Source organism: Phocoena sinus, chromosome 11, assembly GCF_008692025.1.
Source record: "Phocoena sinus isolate mPhoSin1 chromosome 11, mPhoSin1.pri, whole genome shotgun sequence".
NCBI lineage: Eukaryota > Metazoa > Chordata > Mammalia > Artiodactyla > Phocoenidae > Phocoena > Phocoena sinus.
The window spans coordinates 102,801,700-102,817,670 of record NC_045773.1 but is presented as its reverse complement, the minus strand read 5'-3'; the positions used below and the strand labels follow the sequence as shown (position 1 = coordinate 102,817,670).

General features: G+C 47.8%; 1 protein-coding gene across 4 annotated transcripts in view; it reads right to left on the bottom strand.

The window, feature by feature from the left end:
- Positions 1 to 15,971, bottom strand: part of GMDS (GDP-mannose 4,6-dehydratase) — a 479,365-nt gene that overhangs the window by 249,529 nt on the left and 213,865 nt on the right. The window lies entirely within an intron of this gene.

Below are 15,971 nucleotides of genomic sequence, written 5' to 3'. Positions count from 1 at the left end.
CCTCCGGGCATTTCTTTCATTCTTTTCCCCCCTTTAAAATAATAACAAAAGAAAAGAAAATGAAAAAGGCCATTAACTGTCATTCAGACAAGCTAAGGAGCTCTCACTCTGAGTGTCACATCAGCTCCACTGCCATAACAAACATTTGTCTTTGGGGGACGTCTTGACATTCCTCATTTGCTGCTGTAACATGCGATCCAGGCACCTAGCCAGAGAAAAGCTCTCGGAATGCCAGTTTTTAAACAGAAAATTCAACAGGGTCGGACGAAGGGAAATGCCAGAATCAGACCACCCTGATTTTTTCAAGAACATAAACATCACATATTCCTATTAATAAAACTATTTTGGGGTTCACGGGGAGAGAGAGAGGAGAGCAACTTAGCTCCCGGGGTGTAACTGAAGAAAACGAAGAAGAAATGCATAAGTGGTTATCACCCTTGTTTAGAAACCTGCACAGCCATCCATTGCTAAGTCGTAAGTTTCTAGACCATCTGTACTCACTACAGTGCCGCCTTCTAATTTCATCCAAGCGTCATCTGCAGGATAGGATTCCTGAATTCTGTATAAATATTTTGATATGATTGGATGAAAGGTGTCACAAACTAAAGGAGTGAAATTGTTTTAAAGTTCTCTGGTCTTTAATGAAAGCTTCTGTCCACTTTTAAAAGATCACAAAGAAGGACAAAATTAAAAGGCACTTCTGAGATAAGTTTATCTATACCCCTGTATCTAGGTAAGGTTATCACAAAGCACCAGGTAATGTCAAAATCTCAAGGTAATTAACAGGCACATGAGCTAGTCAATAATGGCTTCAAACAGTTTAGACACATTACCATCATAATTTATCACATAGCAATAACTTTAGCTTTGTTCTTTTGCCTAAGAAACAGCGAGGTGAATGTTATGAGAAAGCTTGGGCTTCTAGAGAAACTGGCACAGAGATAAGGTGAATTTTCTAAATAAGTTTTCTCAGTTTTGGCAAGAAGATAGCCCCGTACAAGTTCAAACACGTACTAGACTCACTTACTACACAAAATCAGTAGACGCATTTCAATGCCCTATCATTAAAAATGACGATAAGACTTCCATGGAAATCCAAATTCTCAGTTTCTCTTAGCAGTTGATAGAGTACTTGAGGAAGTCCAGTTTCAAATCTGCAGGGCAGCTTATGAAACACAAGCGCTCCTCGAAAAAAGAGCCTTCGAAAATGAAGTATCAGGCACAAGCCTTCTCCATCTATTACCAACTAGCAACTTTTTATTTTCTATTAATTTAAATTTATAATTAAATTTAGACTTGATGCCCATCTTTGTATTTTAATGTCAGGACTATACCATCATGCCAACATTTACTAGATACATTTGTGATGCCAAATCATCAGATGAAGCTCCCAACACCAACCAGCTCCGAGTACTCTATCTGCCAGTAAAGTGACGCTTAGGGGTGCGGTGGAAGCACTGACGTTGTCCCAACACTCCCCTCCGGCCTGCTGTTTACTCCCCCAACCAGCACTAAGTGAGGAGCAAGCAGCAAGCCCGGAGCAGAGGCAGCGGCGGGTGAAGAAGAGGCCCCCCTGCTAAAGGAGCCCAGAGAGGGGGAGATGGACAGGGCCATCCCTGCTGCCAGAAGTGACATAGCAGGTCTGCAGGGACGAAAAGAGTCAGGGCCCCGTACACGATGCCGCAGTGACCACAACCCCACCCCTCGGATGAGCTAAGGATTATTACCCGCATTTCGTAGATGATGAAGCTGAGATTCAGAGAAGCTGTGCAAACTGGCCCTTCTAACCCAGTTGTCCAATTCGGTCTGTGTGGCTGCAAAGCCCAGGCTCTCACCTCCCAGCACTTGGAATGGCATGCTAGGGGGTATGGAGCCTTCCTTCTCTGGATCCAAAATGATCTTGGATACCTAGTCAGTTACTTGAAATTTCTAGTTCTTAGAAGTTAATTTTACTGTTTTTATTTATAGCAGCTTGATTGAGATGTAATTCACATACAATTCATCCATTTAAAGTGTACAGTTCCATGGCTTTTAGTACATCCACAGACTGTGCAGCCAGCCCAACAATCAATTTTAGAACATTCTCATCACCCCCAAAAGAAACCTGTACCCTTTAGCGATCATCCCACCCCACCTTCCCCAGCCCCCTGGCCCTGGGCAAGCAGTCATTTATTTTTTCGTCACTGAAGATTTGCCTATTCTGAACACTTCACATACATGGAATCGTATATGTGGTCTTTTGTGACTGGCTTCTTTCACTTAGCCTAACATTTTCCAGGTTCATCTGTGTTACGTGAATCAATCGTTCCTTCCTTCTTCATGGTTGAATACTATCCCATTATGTGGATATAGCACATTTCATTTATCCATTCATCAGTAAATGGACATTTGGGTTGTTTCCATTTCTGGCTATTGTGAATACTGCTGCAGTGAACACGGATGCACAAGTTTCTGTGTGGGGGTTATGTTTTAATTTCTCTTGGGTAGACACCTACAGATGCAATCACTGGGTCACAGGGCAGCTCTACAATTAACCTATTAAGGAAGTGCCAGACTGCTCTTCACGACAGATGCAGCAGGTTAGAGCCCCGCCAGCCGTGGACTGGCTCTCATTTGCCCACACCCTTCCCAACAGTCGTTATACTTCCATCTTTTTGATGACAGTCACCCTTACGGGTACTAAGTGGTATCTCATTGTGGTTTTGATTTGCATTTCTCTGATGACTCATGACTTTAACCCTCTACGTTCTCATGTACTTATGGGTCACTGGTATATCTTCTTTGGAGAGATGTCTACTTGGATTCTTTGTCCAATTTTTAAAGTGTGTTACTTGTCTTCTTAATACTGAATTGTAAGAGTTCTTCATACGTTCTGGATCCAAGTCCCTTACCAGATATATGATTTACAAACATTTTCTCTCATTGTATAGGTTATATTTTCATTTTCTTGGTGGTGTCCTTTGACACACAAAAGTTTTTTTTAGTTATTATGAAGTTCAAGTTGCCTATTTTTTTTTTTTTTTTTGGTTGTATGAGCTTTTGGTGTCATATCCAAAAGGGCTTTGCCTAGCCCAAGGAAGGTCTTGAAGAGTTTCTCCTATATTTTTTAATGAATTGTATCGATTTTGTTTTTACCTGTAGGTATTTGACCCAATTTTAGTTAATCTGTATGTGTGGTTAAGATGACAGGGCCCGACTTCACTCACTTGCATGTGGATATAGGGCTGTCCCGGCACTGTGTGTTTGCTGAAAAGGTTATTCTTTCTCCTATTTGAGTTGCCTTATACCTTTTGTCGAGAAGCAGTTAACCACGGACACATGGGTTTATTTCTGACTTTCAGCCCTATTGCAATGACTGGAACACCCATGTTTAGGACAGCACCACACCTTCTTGATTACTGGAGGTCTCTGGTAAGGGTTCAAATCAAGAAGTGTGAGTCTTCCAATTGTATTCTTCCTTCAGACTGTTTTAGCTATCCTCAGTCTCTTGAATTTCCATACGAATTTTAGCATCAGCTTGTTAATTTCTGCAAAAAAGCAACCTGGGATTTTGTAGGGATGATGCTGGGTCTGTAGTTCAGTGCGGGAGCGCTGCCCGTCTCAGCAACACTTCGTCTTCCAGCTCATCAGCACACGGGGTCTTTCCAGTGACCTGCGTCTTCTCAAACTGCTTTCAGCAAAAATGCTCAGTAGTTTCTAGGGAATACGTTTTGCACTGCTTTTGTTAAATTTGTTCCTTAAGTACTTTATTCCCTCCGATGTTATTATAACTGTAACCTTCCTCAATTTCATTTTCAGATTCATTTTTAACATTATTACTGCCACCATATGCTTCATTCATTCCTGGGAGAGGCTTAAAGTGATTTTTTTCTCAATTTGTTCTCTTCATTTTCACTCCTTATCACACAAGACTGCTGTTTTTGTAGAGAACGATAAGCAAATGATGACACAGGAGGGCTGAGGCCTTAGCAGCCACTGTGCAGCCAGCAGCCTGACCCGAGCCGTCTCCCTCACTTTCCCGCCTGTGCTGCCGCCACCAACCCCCCCGCAGTGCAGGAGGCGTCCCTCCGCAGACTAGATCAGCTGAGTGGTTTTGCTGTTACAGCACACTCCAATTATGGAACTCCCAAAATGATGTACGCAGATACTTGATCTCTAAGAGCCTTGCACGACAAGACCGTGGCTACGAAGAAGACCGAGAAATGGAAAGTCAGCCTAGTGAACCGACCACCGGCTGCTGGTCCCTGGCTCTGCTACACAAACCATGTAACAGTCTCTGCACACCACAGGACAGGAACACCTGCCAGGCCAAGGCACAGGGACACCCAAGCAGAGGTCAGGGCGCTGCGGACCACGAATCACTACAGACACAGACGGAATTAATATCATCACGTCCTTGTTTGTAAAACAAGGATAATAACAGTACTTACCACGTAGGTTTGATGTTTAACTGAGAAAATCTAGGTAATGTGATTAGCAAGTTCCCAATAAATGTTACCAACTATTACATTACAATGTGAATGGTACCTGTAATTAAGCCTCAATGAAAAGTTCAGATTTCTTAGTTCTTTTATGACTAAGTCTCTTAATTCTGATTTTGAACGTCTGAGATTGAAAACAGATCTAAATAAACAGCCAGAGGCAGGCGAGTGGACTTACTTACACACCCAAAGCACTAATAAACATTTCTCACCTCACAGTAGGTTACTTTTTCAAGATAAACTCATTAACCAAGGAAAACAGAATATCCATAAAAATGTATACTAATAAGAAAGAGACCTGGGCTTCCCTGATGGCACAGTGCTTAAGAATCTGCCTGCCAATGCAGGGGACACGGGTTCGAGCCCTGGTCCAGGAAGATCCCACATGCCACGGAGCAACTAAGCCCGTGCGCCACAACTACTGAGCCTGCGCTCTAGAGCCCGCGAGCCACAACTCCTGAATCCTGTGCACCTAGAGCCCGTGCTCTGCAGCAAGAGAAGCCACCGCAGTGAGAAGCCCGCGCACCGCAACGAAGAGTAGACCCCGCTCGCCGCAACTAGAGAAAGCCTGTGCACAGCAATGAAGACCCAACGCAGCCAAAAATAAATAAAATAAATATATATAAAAAAAGAAAGAGACCAATTAAAACTGGTTTTAGCCCAAATATTGGCTCTAAGATTGAGATCATGAGTTTTGCTAGTGTTGACAGAATGAAAAATACAGAACTTCTGTTTTGGCAATACAGCAAACAAGAAAAACTGCCACATTAAAAAACACCAAACTACGCTGGATAAAATACTATTATTATTTACTTAAATTCAAAGCTGAGTCTCCAAGACTGCCCAAGTCATGGTGGGCCCAGAGCGGTCAGGGCTGGTAGCAGGGTGGGAACGCCATCTGAGGACCTGGAAACAGCTTCATCTTTCATTTCCAATCTGAGGCAAAGGGTGAGTGCTTTCAGGCAGATTCTGGAAGTAGGGTTACACGCCCTGTGAGTTATTTTTAATTCTGCTACTTGTATCAGTGCTGTGACCTTAAATGCCTTAACGTCTCAGTTGTCTTATCTATAAAATGGGATAATAATCGATACTAAGGATCAAATGAGACACTAAATTAAAAGGCTGTAGAATACTGTATCTATCAGTCATAAATGCTTATTGTCTTGGATATTTTTACTGTGATAAATCTTTTAAAATAGCAAAGCTTTTTTCTCATGCATCCCTCTTTATGTGACATTCTCCGCGGTTAACCCAAGGCTAGGGAAAGGTGAGAAGAGCTACACCAGACAGTCAAAAGGACCCAGGTAATACTCATCCCTATCATTCAAAATAGGATTCTGGAACAAGACAGCAAGTGTGAAAGCAAGGCTTCATGGGAAAGTAATTTTCTAGATAACTTTAGTGTAGCAGACACCAGTGTGGTCATAGCCCAAAGTCCCTCCCATGGGTGATGCCCTCAGGCTCTGAGGGGCAGGGCCAGGCCCACGTCCAGGCGGGAAGGACAGGGGGGGCGGCTCCAGGGCTCGTGGGGAAGGACAGCAGAGGCAGGAGAGTCTCCAGGTGAATGTAGCTTCTGGGCTGCGATACCAAGCAGAGCAGATTGAGGACATGGCCAAGGAGAAGTCTGTGCCATGCGTCCTGTGGAGTCTGGGGAGCCCTCCGAGGAGGCCACCTGGGCCTGACCAGCCTGGGGGGGCTGCACCAGAGACACTAACGAGATGAGTAGGGGTGAAGGCCCTCCGCCCTCACCGCTGAGCCCAGGCGAGGTGGACGTCAGACCACCCGGAGGGGACCACGAGTCGGACGAGGCAGTGGGTCTACAGTCCACTGAGCCAGACACGGGCAGAGCAAGGAGCCCAGGAAAGAGAAGGCCCTGGACCGATGGGCGGCAGACACAGGAAGGGCCCGGCGGAGGCCACACCACCTGCTCGGCCACCAGGCGAGGAAGCAGCTGAGACCAGCAGGCCTGCGGGCAGAGAGCTGCACCCGGGCCTGAGGACACCAGGGCCCCCGTCAACACGAGGTCCAACCGGCCACATCTGCATCCCACACACCCGGACGCCACCTCCCAGAGCCACAGGGGAGGACGGCAGGCCAGAAGACCTGGCTTCGGAGTCACACGAGGGTAAACAGAGACTTAGAGAGAGTGTAAATTTAACAGCGGCCGCATTAACCTCCTCTGGCTGCCATTAACAAATTACAAAAACCAGGTGGCTTCCGTAATTTCTCACGGTCTGCGGGCCGTAAGCCTGAGATTCCGCGGGGCCACGTTCCCTCTGGGCCATCCAGGGAGGAAGCCTTTCTCTGCCTTCTGTGTCGGGGCTCCTGGTCCCCCTGGGCCGTGGCTGCATCCCTGCGTCTGCACACCACCTCCTCTTCCAGGGTCTGTGTCGTCGCCTCTTCTGTTTCTTATAAGGACACCTGTCATGTAACCGAGCGGGACCCCATGGGGCCCTCCCGGGACACACACCCCCCGCACATGCTCCGCTGCAGCGCCTCTCTGAAGTACCCAGATCATAGTATCTCAGGCATATTTCCTGAGGCTTTCGGATGCTAAAACCACCACCAAGTGGAAGAAATTAACTACTTGCTGATCCTGAGCACAGAGCCCAGACCAGGCTGCTCCTAAGGGTTGATCACCATCAACCAATCAGAGAATCATGCACAAGCTGATCACACATGCTGGACGCCCCTCCCTCACCTGTCCTTTAAGCTTGCTGGAGCCCTCGGGGAGTTCGGAGTTTTCTGGGCACAAGCCACTTGCCCTCCTCGCTTGGCCCTGCAATAAACCTTTCCCTGCTCCAGACTCCGACGTTTCGGTATGTTTGGCCTCACTGTGTGTCGGGCACAGGAACTTCGTTTGGTGACAGTCACTGGATTTAGGATCCACCCGTGCAATCCAGGATGATCTTTGTCTCCAGATCCCTCACTTGATCACATCTGCAAAGACCTTTTTCTAAATAAGGTCACATTCCCAAGTTCTGTGAATTAGGATGTGGGCGTATCTTTTTGGGGCCACCACTCCACCTGTTGTAAGAATCAGGGATTAGAACATTTGACAAAATATGATGAAACGTGAATCAGGCATTGTTAGATTATTTTTTTTAATATAAATTTATTTTTATTTATTTATTTTTGGCTGCGTTGGGTCTTTACTGCTGTGCGCGGGCTTTCTCTAGTTGCGGCGAGCGGGGGCTACTCTTCGTTGCGGTGCACGGGCTTCTTCTCATTGCGGTGGCTTCTCTTGCTGCGGAACACGGGCTCTAGGCACGCGGGCTTCGGTAGTTGTGGCGCGTGGGCTCAGTAGTGTGGCTCGCAGACTTTAGAGCGCAGGCTCAGTAGTTGTGGCGCACGGGCTTAGGTGCTCCGCGGCACGTGGGATCTTCCTGGACCAGGGCTCGAACCCGTGTCCCCTGCACTGGCAGGCGGATTCTTAACCACTGTGCCACCAGGGAAGTCCCAGATTATTTTAAAGTCATCTTAAGGGTAATTATATATCTTTCATGAGCAAAACTGTCAAACAGAGTCTCTAGCTGTAATAGATTAAAGGTGATAAAGTAAGCTTCCTCTCAGTTTTAACTCTGCTCCTTCACTTCGGTTACTTTGAATAGCTCCCCGATCTTTTTTTTTTTCAGAGAATACACATTTATTTATAATTTTGGATTGGAAATGCTGTGCATATTCCCATATTTACCAATTTCCTTTCTCATCCTACCTTTTTGAATCTTTCTTCTGACATAATTTCCTTTCTTCTTAAAACTCATTCTTTAGAAGTTCCTTTAAAGCAGAGAAATTGGCTTGATTTTGAAAGATAGTTTTGATAATTAGACAATGCCAGGTTGAAAGTGATTTTCTCTTAGCATTTGAAGGTACTAATACACTACCTTCTGGGTTCCATTTTTTTGCTCCGGATAAGAGTGTGGCCAGTGTAACTGTCATTCACCTTTTTTCCTCTCGTGAGATTAAAGACGCTTCTTTGTCTTTTGCATCCTGGAGTCTCAGGTCCATGTACCTAGATGTGGTTTTCTGCTTGGTGTACACGTGTTCCTGTATCTGTGTAGTACACGTACCTCTTCACATACCGCCTCTTCTTTGCTCTAGTTTCTTCTTTCTATTTCCTCCTGGGAAAGAATGTTAGACCTTCCCACTTTACCTGCCAGTCTGTTAATTTCTTTTTTTTATCCTTCCCCTCTCTTCGTCTTCTCTGCAATACACTGGGTAACTTTCTTAGATCCATCTAACTTTCTTTCAGCAGCCTAATATTTAAGTCATGCATAGAATTCTTTATTTCAATAACTTTCATATGTAAAGTTCTCTCTGCTTCTCTTTGCCTATTTTTTATATTCTGTTGTTGCTTATTTCTTTTTTATGATTTTTCATTTTATTTAAACATATCCTGGTAATTTCATCTTCTAATTTGATAATTCTAATACTTAAAGTTCTTAGGGGACTGATTTCTTGTTTTATCCGCTGACTTTGAGTGATGGTGACACTGCGAGTTCGAGGTTAGTAATCTCAGTCTGCTGAAAACCAGGGGACATGTCTGAGAAAGACAGTCTCCTTCCTAGAGGGTCTGGCTTGTTTCCGGTGGGGACACAGAGACACTGCCACTTACTACAATCCCAAGGTAACACGTTTTGCTCTCCACTTCCACACCAAGGCCCCAAGTTGAACCTTCCAACTAGAGAGTCTGGGCGGCCAAGAGGCCTATTCAAGTCACCGCTTCCCACTAAGCCAAAAGAACTGTGCAGCGCTTTGGTGTCCCTAGTGGTCCCCGCCTACCAGTGGGCAGGGCTGCCAGGAAGACAAAGACAGACCTAAAGAAATAAAGAAACTTGTTTCCTCTGCACATCTGGATATAATGTGAACAACTGTGCCACCCTGGACATATTTATTTTTATTTTCATGTTAGACATTCAGAAAAATTTGATTTTTACGTTTTCTTTTCTACGGAGTGCGTCTGTACAATGAATGCATGTATATAAAAATATACGTAACAACCTGAAATTTGTCTCACTGTTTTGCTCACACTATTTCTCTGACTCAAATACAACTATTTGTAATGATTTTTTCCACACACCAGGCAAACTATACTTTTGAAATTCTGACCCACAAGATCACCTTGTTTTTGTGGACCCTCCCCCTTGGGCCTCACCTCCCCTGAGGCCCAATGACTAGGACCCACTGTGAAGCCAGGCAGCGGGACACACAGGCTCAGAGGAGCCAGAGCCAGGTCCTAATACCCTGGCTTTGTTCCCAAGTCTAATCCTCTTCGTGTGCATGTGTTATATACACATGTTCCTTTTCTGTTAAACTTTCTACTCTAACATCACAAAACACCTACATAATTTCCCTAAGTCAAATACCTTCTAAAACAAAAACTGAAGGAAAAAGAGAACTGACAAATTTTACAAAACATATACCTTAAATGACCAGCATTAAACTTTAAGATGTGAATAGTAGCACACTTACTAAAATTAAAGAATTAGATCATCTGTTAAAACACAGTGCTACCACTTTAACAGACTTTTTTTTTTTTTTAATACAAAATTCAACACTGGACAGTGGCACCAGGGGCAGAAACGCCGAGGGAGACCCAGTGAGCCCCCCGGGGAAAACTCTTCTGCTCGTCCCATTAGACAAAGTGACTTCTTTTCAGACGTGTGTTTCACGCTGGCCCTGCAGTCACACTGTCCAACTCCTAAGAGGCAAAGAAGCGCTGAGTGTGGGGTGACTTTAGTCGGGACGTGTGCCCATGCGTGCACACGGCTGTGTGTGAGCACACACGCAAACGTGTGTAACACTATCCCTTCAGCACCAGACAGCATGTGAAGTGACCGCAATTCCTCTAATAAAACAACTATTCCACTGCCCAGCACTTCATCCAAAAGCTTTCGATTTAAAGATTTTTTGGAATTAGATAAAGTACAAAGATAGTTTGGACAATATTCACTGGCAAACAGAAATCGTTCCAATGTACCCTGAACCCCGCACGACCTCCGCCTGGGGCCCCGGGTCCCACCCTGCAGCGATCTCGGCCGCCCCGCTGGGCAGTGCCTGGGCCGGGGCTTGGTGCAGACGGGGTGGGGCAAGAAGAGACACGGGGAAGGTCACGGCTGACGGCGCAGACCGTGGAGATCAGAGGACCTGCACCTCGCCTGCTGCTATGCCCTGCCAAAAGCAACAGCATTTAACTGCAGGTACTCAGGCCCCACCAGGAGCGCCTGCGGAGAACCCGGGCTGACAAGAGGCCCATTCATGACGCGAGCTACCACTTCCCGGCAACTAGTCATAAATACGGGTTTAAAGAGAGAGGTTCAAGCTCCTTTGCTGTTTGCATCAAATGCTCATTGCCTTTCCCGGGGGAGCTGGATCATTCCAGGTCCTACATCCTCACTCCAGGGCTGGTCCTGGCTCGGCACTCGGCACTGGGCTGCAGGATGCCCTCCTGTCCTGGGTGCAGCTTCGATGGCCCGGGGCCAGGGGCTCCCCCGACCCACTGCGACACCCAAACGTGTCTGCAGGCTCCACAACTTCCCCAGGAGAACACAAAGTGTCCCCACTGAGAGCCTCCGCCTCACTCAAACCAACCCTGACAGAGACAAACTCCCACCAAACTACAAGAGGTTTCTGTGTAGCCCTGACCTTGCCACAGAGACACTGTGATCCTCTCTGTTCACGTGATGTGCTGAGCAAACCATCAGGGAAGGAGGGAACAAAACACTGAGCTCCGGATGAGACTGGGCCGAGGGGACGCCAGGTCCGGCCTTGGGAGGGCCGAGGGGAGAGCACACATTTGGGACCCACTTATGACATTTCAATTCCCAAGGCCAAGGCTGGATGAGACCCAGAGAGGGAGGTGGGCAAGAGGACAGACGTGTCCAAGAACCAAACCTACTGACGGCATGTAAAGGGGCCAGGGAGGAGGAGGAAGTGGTGGTGACGGAAAAGGAGAGAGCGGCGGGGCTGAAGCAGCAGGAAGCCCAGGAGGCAGGGAGGCCGAGAGGCTGGGAGGCCCAGAGACCAGCAGGGATGTGGCTGAGGGAGAGAAGGAGGCGAGCCGGAGAAGTGGCAGCAGCTCTGCAGCAGAAGGGACAACGGACGGCCCCCCCATGCCCCAAGTCCCCCCAAGGCCCCACGTCCCCTGCCCTCCAGGCCCAGGGGCTGGTCACTCAGGCCCTAGATGCCCTCACTGCCCGCAGCCCCACTGGTGCACGCTGGCCCCAGCCCTGGACCTGCAGGTCCACATCGGGCCTCCGATCACCCCAGGGGACACACCCTGACCTTTGCTGACCTGACTTCTGGGTGTCACTGCCTGGCGACCAGCTAGCCACCCACTGGCAGCCCTTCCTCATTCACCCTCCAGCCGATGGCTCAGGTCCCATGATTCTGCTTCCCTGACTTTCCTAAATGACCATTCCCCACCCCAACACAGTCGAGCCTCTGGCAGCCCATGCCTGGGGGCAACCTAACACGCTGGCACCCCCAGCGGGCACCCCCAAGGCTCCAGTGCCCTAGCCGCAGGGCCCCAGCGAGGTGACAGGGAGTGCCTTCCCCAGACCCTCACAAGGTGGGGGGTCAGTGAGACCGAGGCTGCTGTGTCCTCAGTTCTGTCTGCAGAGAAGAAAGGGGTTTGAAAAGGTAAATTCAAGACAGAAAGACAGAGGGAGGCACCTGCAGGGTCAGAGTCTCAGCTTCAGCGGCCCTGGCCACACACGCCCTGGCTGTTCCCACGCGTGGGTACCACGCACCGTCTGTTTTAGTTTTGCTGAAGGTTAGTGGGAGCTTTGCCGTTTCTAAATCCAGATTCCCACGGGTGCACAGGTCCCAGTTCAGGGACAGATTCCTATGGGGGTGGGGTGACTGCCGTGGCCGCCGGACGTTCTGTGCGCTCTGAGTCTCTCTTCCCTCTAATCGGCTCTGAAATTTACAGAGCAAAGAGACAGAGAGATGAGGGACATGGTGCAGGAGGGTCAGACTTTCTGTCCCCAGAGAACACACTCCACTCACACAGGGCAGAGCACGCCTGGGAATAACACAGACACATGTATATCGTCCTTTGAAATCAACTCTTCTTTATAGAAATGATTTATTAACATTAAAAAATGACTTATCCCACATGTCTGAGTCACGTTTTGGGCCGCACCTCAGAACTGAGACACGGCGCTGCATCGGAAATGACAGCGCTTCTCCCCGACGAGGCTCGGACGGACACCGCGTGGATTCCACTCCTTCTTCAGCCTCCATCTCGACTCAGAACAGTCCTGATGCCCGAGCGGCAGAGCAGGGCCACTTCACAGAAATTCCATGTTCAAAGTAACTTCAAAGAAACAGGATCGGCTTATAGCCATTCCAGTGGAAAGACTGCAAAGTAAGAAAATCTTCCAAAGGCCTTGCTTCAAATTCTTCATCTGATAGAGAACGGGGACGAGACAAAGGTCTACGGAAGGCGGCAGCTGTGTCTCCTTCCACAAATGGCTCACTTGCTCTCCTGTTCCTCTCCTGTCACAGAAAAGGAAGCAAACGCGCTACCCGGAAACAGAGGAGCGCAACGGTACCTCTCCACTGCAGGCGAAGCTGCCAAGCGGAGGGTGACCAGCCCTGAGGTCAGGGAGCCCTGACCTCCCTCCACACCTGAGGACGTGGGTCCCTCCACTCCTAAAAGCAATTTCACGGTCATAACCATCAGTCTTAGTTACTCAGCAGTATTCAGCTGTGTCTACCTGTTAGAGAGGCGCACGCGTGTCACTTTTTCACACACGGTGTATTAGCTCATTACAGCGCTGGGCACAGTAGATGATATTCATTTTTGAAAGGATTTTCAGTTCCCGTCTTGTATTTCTTTCCGATAAGGAAACCCTTTGTTTGCAGGTTAGGAAACACTCCTCAGCGTTCGGCACTTCAGATGGAACTTCTGTCACAATCTTCTGTGAGCACCGGCCTGAGGCCGTCCCCAGGGCCACAGATCAGTACTGAGGCTCCAGCCCTGTTCACTCAGTCTTCCTCCAACAGGATTCCTCAGTGCACCTCTGAGAAACTCCTTCCTCTTCCTTACCGAGAGGTTTGCTGCTTCTGTACAAATTCATTGTTGGGATTTTAAGAGGCACCTGGGGCCGGGCAGAGACGCTTCCTGTGAACTTCACTGTGGCCTCTTCGGCGTCTTGTGGGCACTGGGGTTTCCCCTATTCCACGGATAAAACTATGCTGAACACCTACCTTCCTCACGGCCAGGAAGTGTTTCTTTGCGATCAGGCTGTATTTTCACTTCCTTAATTGCATCCCATTATGGGCTACTTATCCTCACGTACATCCTGCTTTGGTGCCTTTTAAGAAACCTGAAATTTACTAGACATTTAGCAAGTTGTCATTGTAATGATATACCTATTCTGGCAGAAATAAGCCTTTCTTTAACATCAACAACTCTTGCTCACTCCGGGGAAGTTTAAGTGACCCATCGCTAGGGTCCACTGAGACTGGGAATGTCTGTGTAACAACAGCTGCAAGTGTACATTCAACCAGGGATGTAGGAAGATGGCAAAGGGTCTGTTGAGAGGTTGAGCCCAACTCTAAATTACTGAAGGTACGCAGAGGACTGAACGCCCCAGGGGTCCATCAGCCGGTACTACCAAGGTCAAGAGAAGCATTCAAGGCCAAATTCTGCTGACCCAGTGGGAAATGCTGAATATTCTCAAACCCACCTGTCTGAAGTTCTCCTCGAAGGAGGAACCACAGTCACGGTCCCCTGCACGAGAGCTCGGCTGGCCACGGGGCCCCTGACCCAAGATGTCCACGGCCACTGAGGCTCCAGGAGCAACGCGTCCTCCCCCTGGGCTGTGCTCCCCACGCACGTGGGAGAGAGGCCCCCTTCCCATTTCAAGGTCTCAGTATGTAACTGGATACCCAAAGGACTGCTCTTTGCGTCCTTGTGTCCTGAGTCTCACAAATTTCTTAACTTTTTAAGGAAACGAAGCCAGTGCTGGCCTCACCCCTCCTCTATCAGACCAGCTGTGTCTCAGCTACAGGAGCTGCCAATCCCACTCTGGATCTGGGCTCAGGCTAAGCTTACACGCACATCCGTGTGTGTGCCAGTGTCTAACCAACTGGAAAGGATGCTCAGCGGTCCTGGCAAAACCTCCAGTGTCCCTCACCCCAGCACACCACGACCACAACCTAAGGGGCTGAGCTGTTCCCGCGGACTCTCTCTACCGTGCCCCTGACAGGCGTGTCTGTCCCCAGCTTGTCACGATGCTTTAGGACCTGCTTGTGCCCTGGCCGGAAGCAGCCTTCAAGCATGGAGTCGTTGTCAGCTGGACTGTAGAGCTCCACTGAGCTTATCGTGGCTCTTCTCCCATCCTCCTCTTCTTTCTTTCCAACCAGTATTTTCTACAGAAAAAGTTTTCTTCTACAAAGGATGAGCACAGAAGAGTAACATGGGTTTAAACCCTTTCTCTAGGAGAATCTTGTCTGCTCAGAGTGTAGTCTCTAACTGAGCTCTGGGAATTAAACACAGACAACAAGTGCAGAACACCGTTCTTACCAACACCTGGTGCCTAGTGCTCAGGGGGCTCCTTCAGCCCATCTTGTCTACCTGAGTTCCCAGTTACCGAGCTCTGGAAGCTTAGCTTCTTCAACTTGTTCAGGAAAGACAAGTCAGCGACCCCTTCACGACTTTTCCCCTTTATCATTCCTGTCATGATTATCACATTTTATTAGCTTTTAAATATTTATTTATTTTTATTTATTCGTTTGGTTGCACTGGGTCTTAGTTGCCACAGGCGGGCTCCCCAGTTGTGGCTTGCGTGTGGGATCTAGTTCCCTGACCAGGGATCGAACCCGGGAGCGAGGAGTCTTAACCACTGCGCCATCAGGGAAGTCCCTATTATCACATTTTAAGTTGTGAGGTGGCCACAGGTGGACCCCCTTTCTCCAGATGCAACCTCAGCAGTGGTGGTGACAGTAGGATGTACTAATTACCCTGCGTACGTTATTTCCTTTAATGCTCACAGCCCCCTAAGTGAAGGACCGTTATCACCCCCATTTCACAAGTGAGGAAAAGCAACCCGAGGCTCAGAGAGATGAAGAAACTTACCAAAGTCCCTCACTTAGTCAGTGGAGGAGGCTGACTCCACATCAAGGACTTCTGTGTCTACTAAAAGTGGGAACAAAACCCATAATAAACGGGGAAAAGAAAGCTTTGGCTCAAACTAAATTCGGGGGGAAAACGCCCTTTTGATAAAAACTTGTTCATTTATCTTATAATTAATAAAATTTAAATGAAAATTGTACTTGTGGTTTTTTTCTTAGTATCGCCAAAAAGTAAAGCAGGTTTCTGTTTCGGTTTGTAATTTCTTTGACAAAACATTTTGCGCTTCACAGGACCATTAATAAAAATATGTGAATCAGTTTTAAAAATACTTGGAGGTTTCATTAATTTTCTCAAGGGCCTCTCACAGGCCTTTGGTGTTCATCCATAACCCTTCCATATTCATC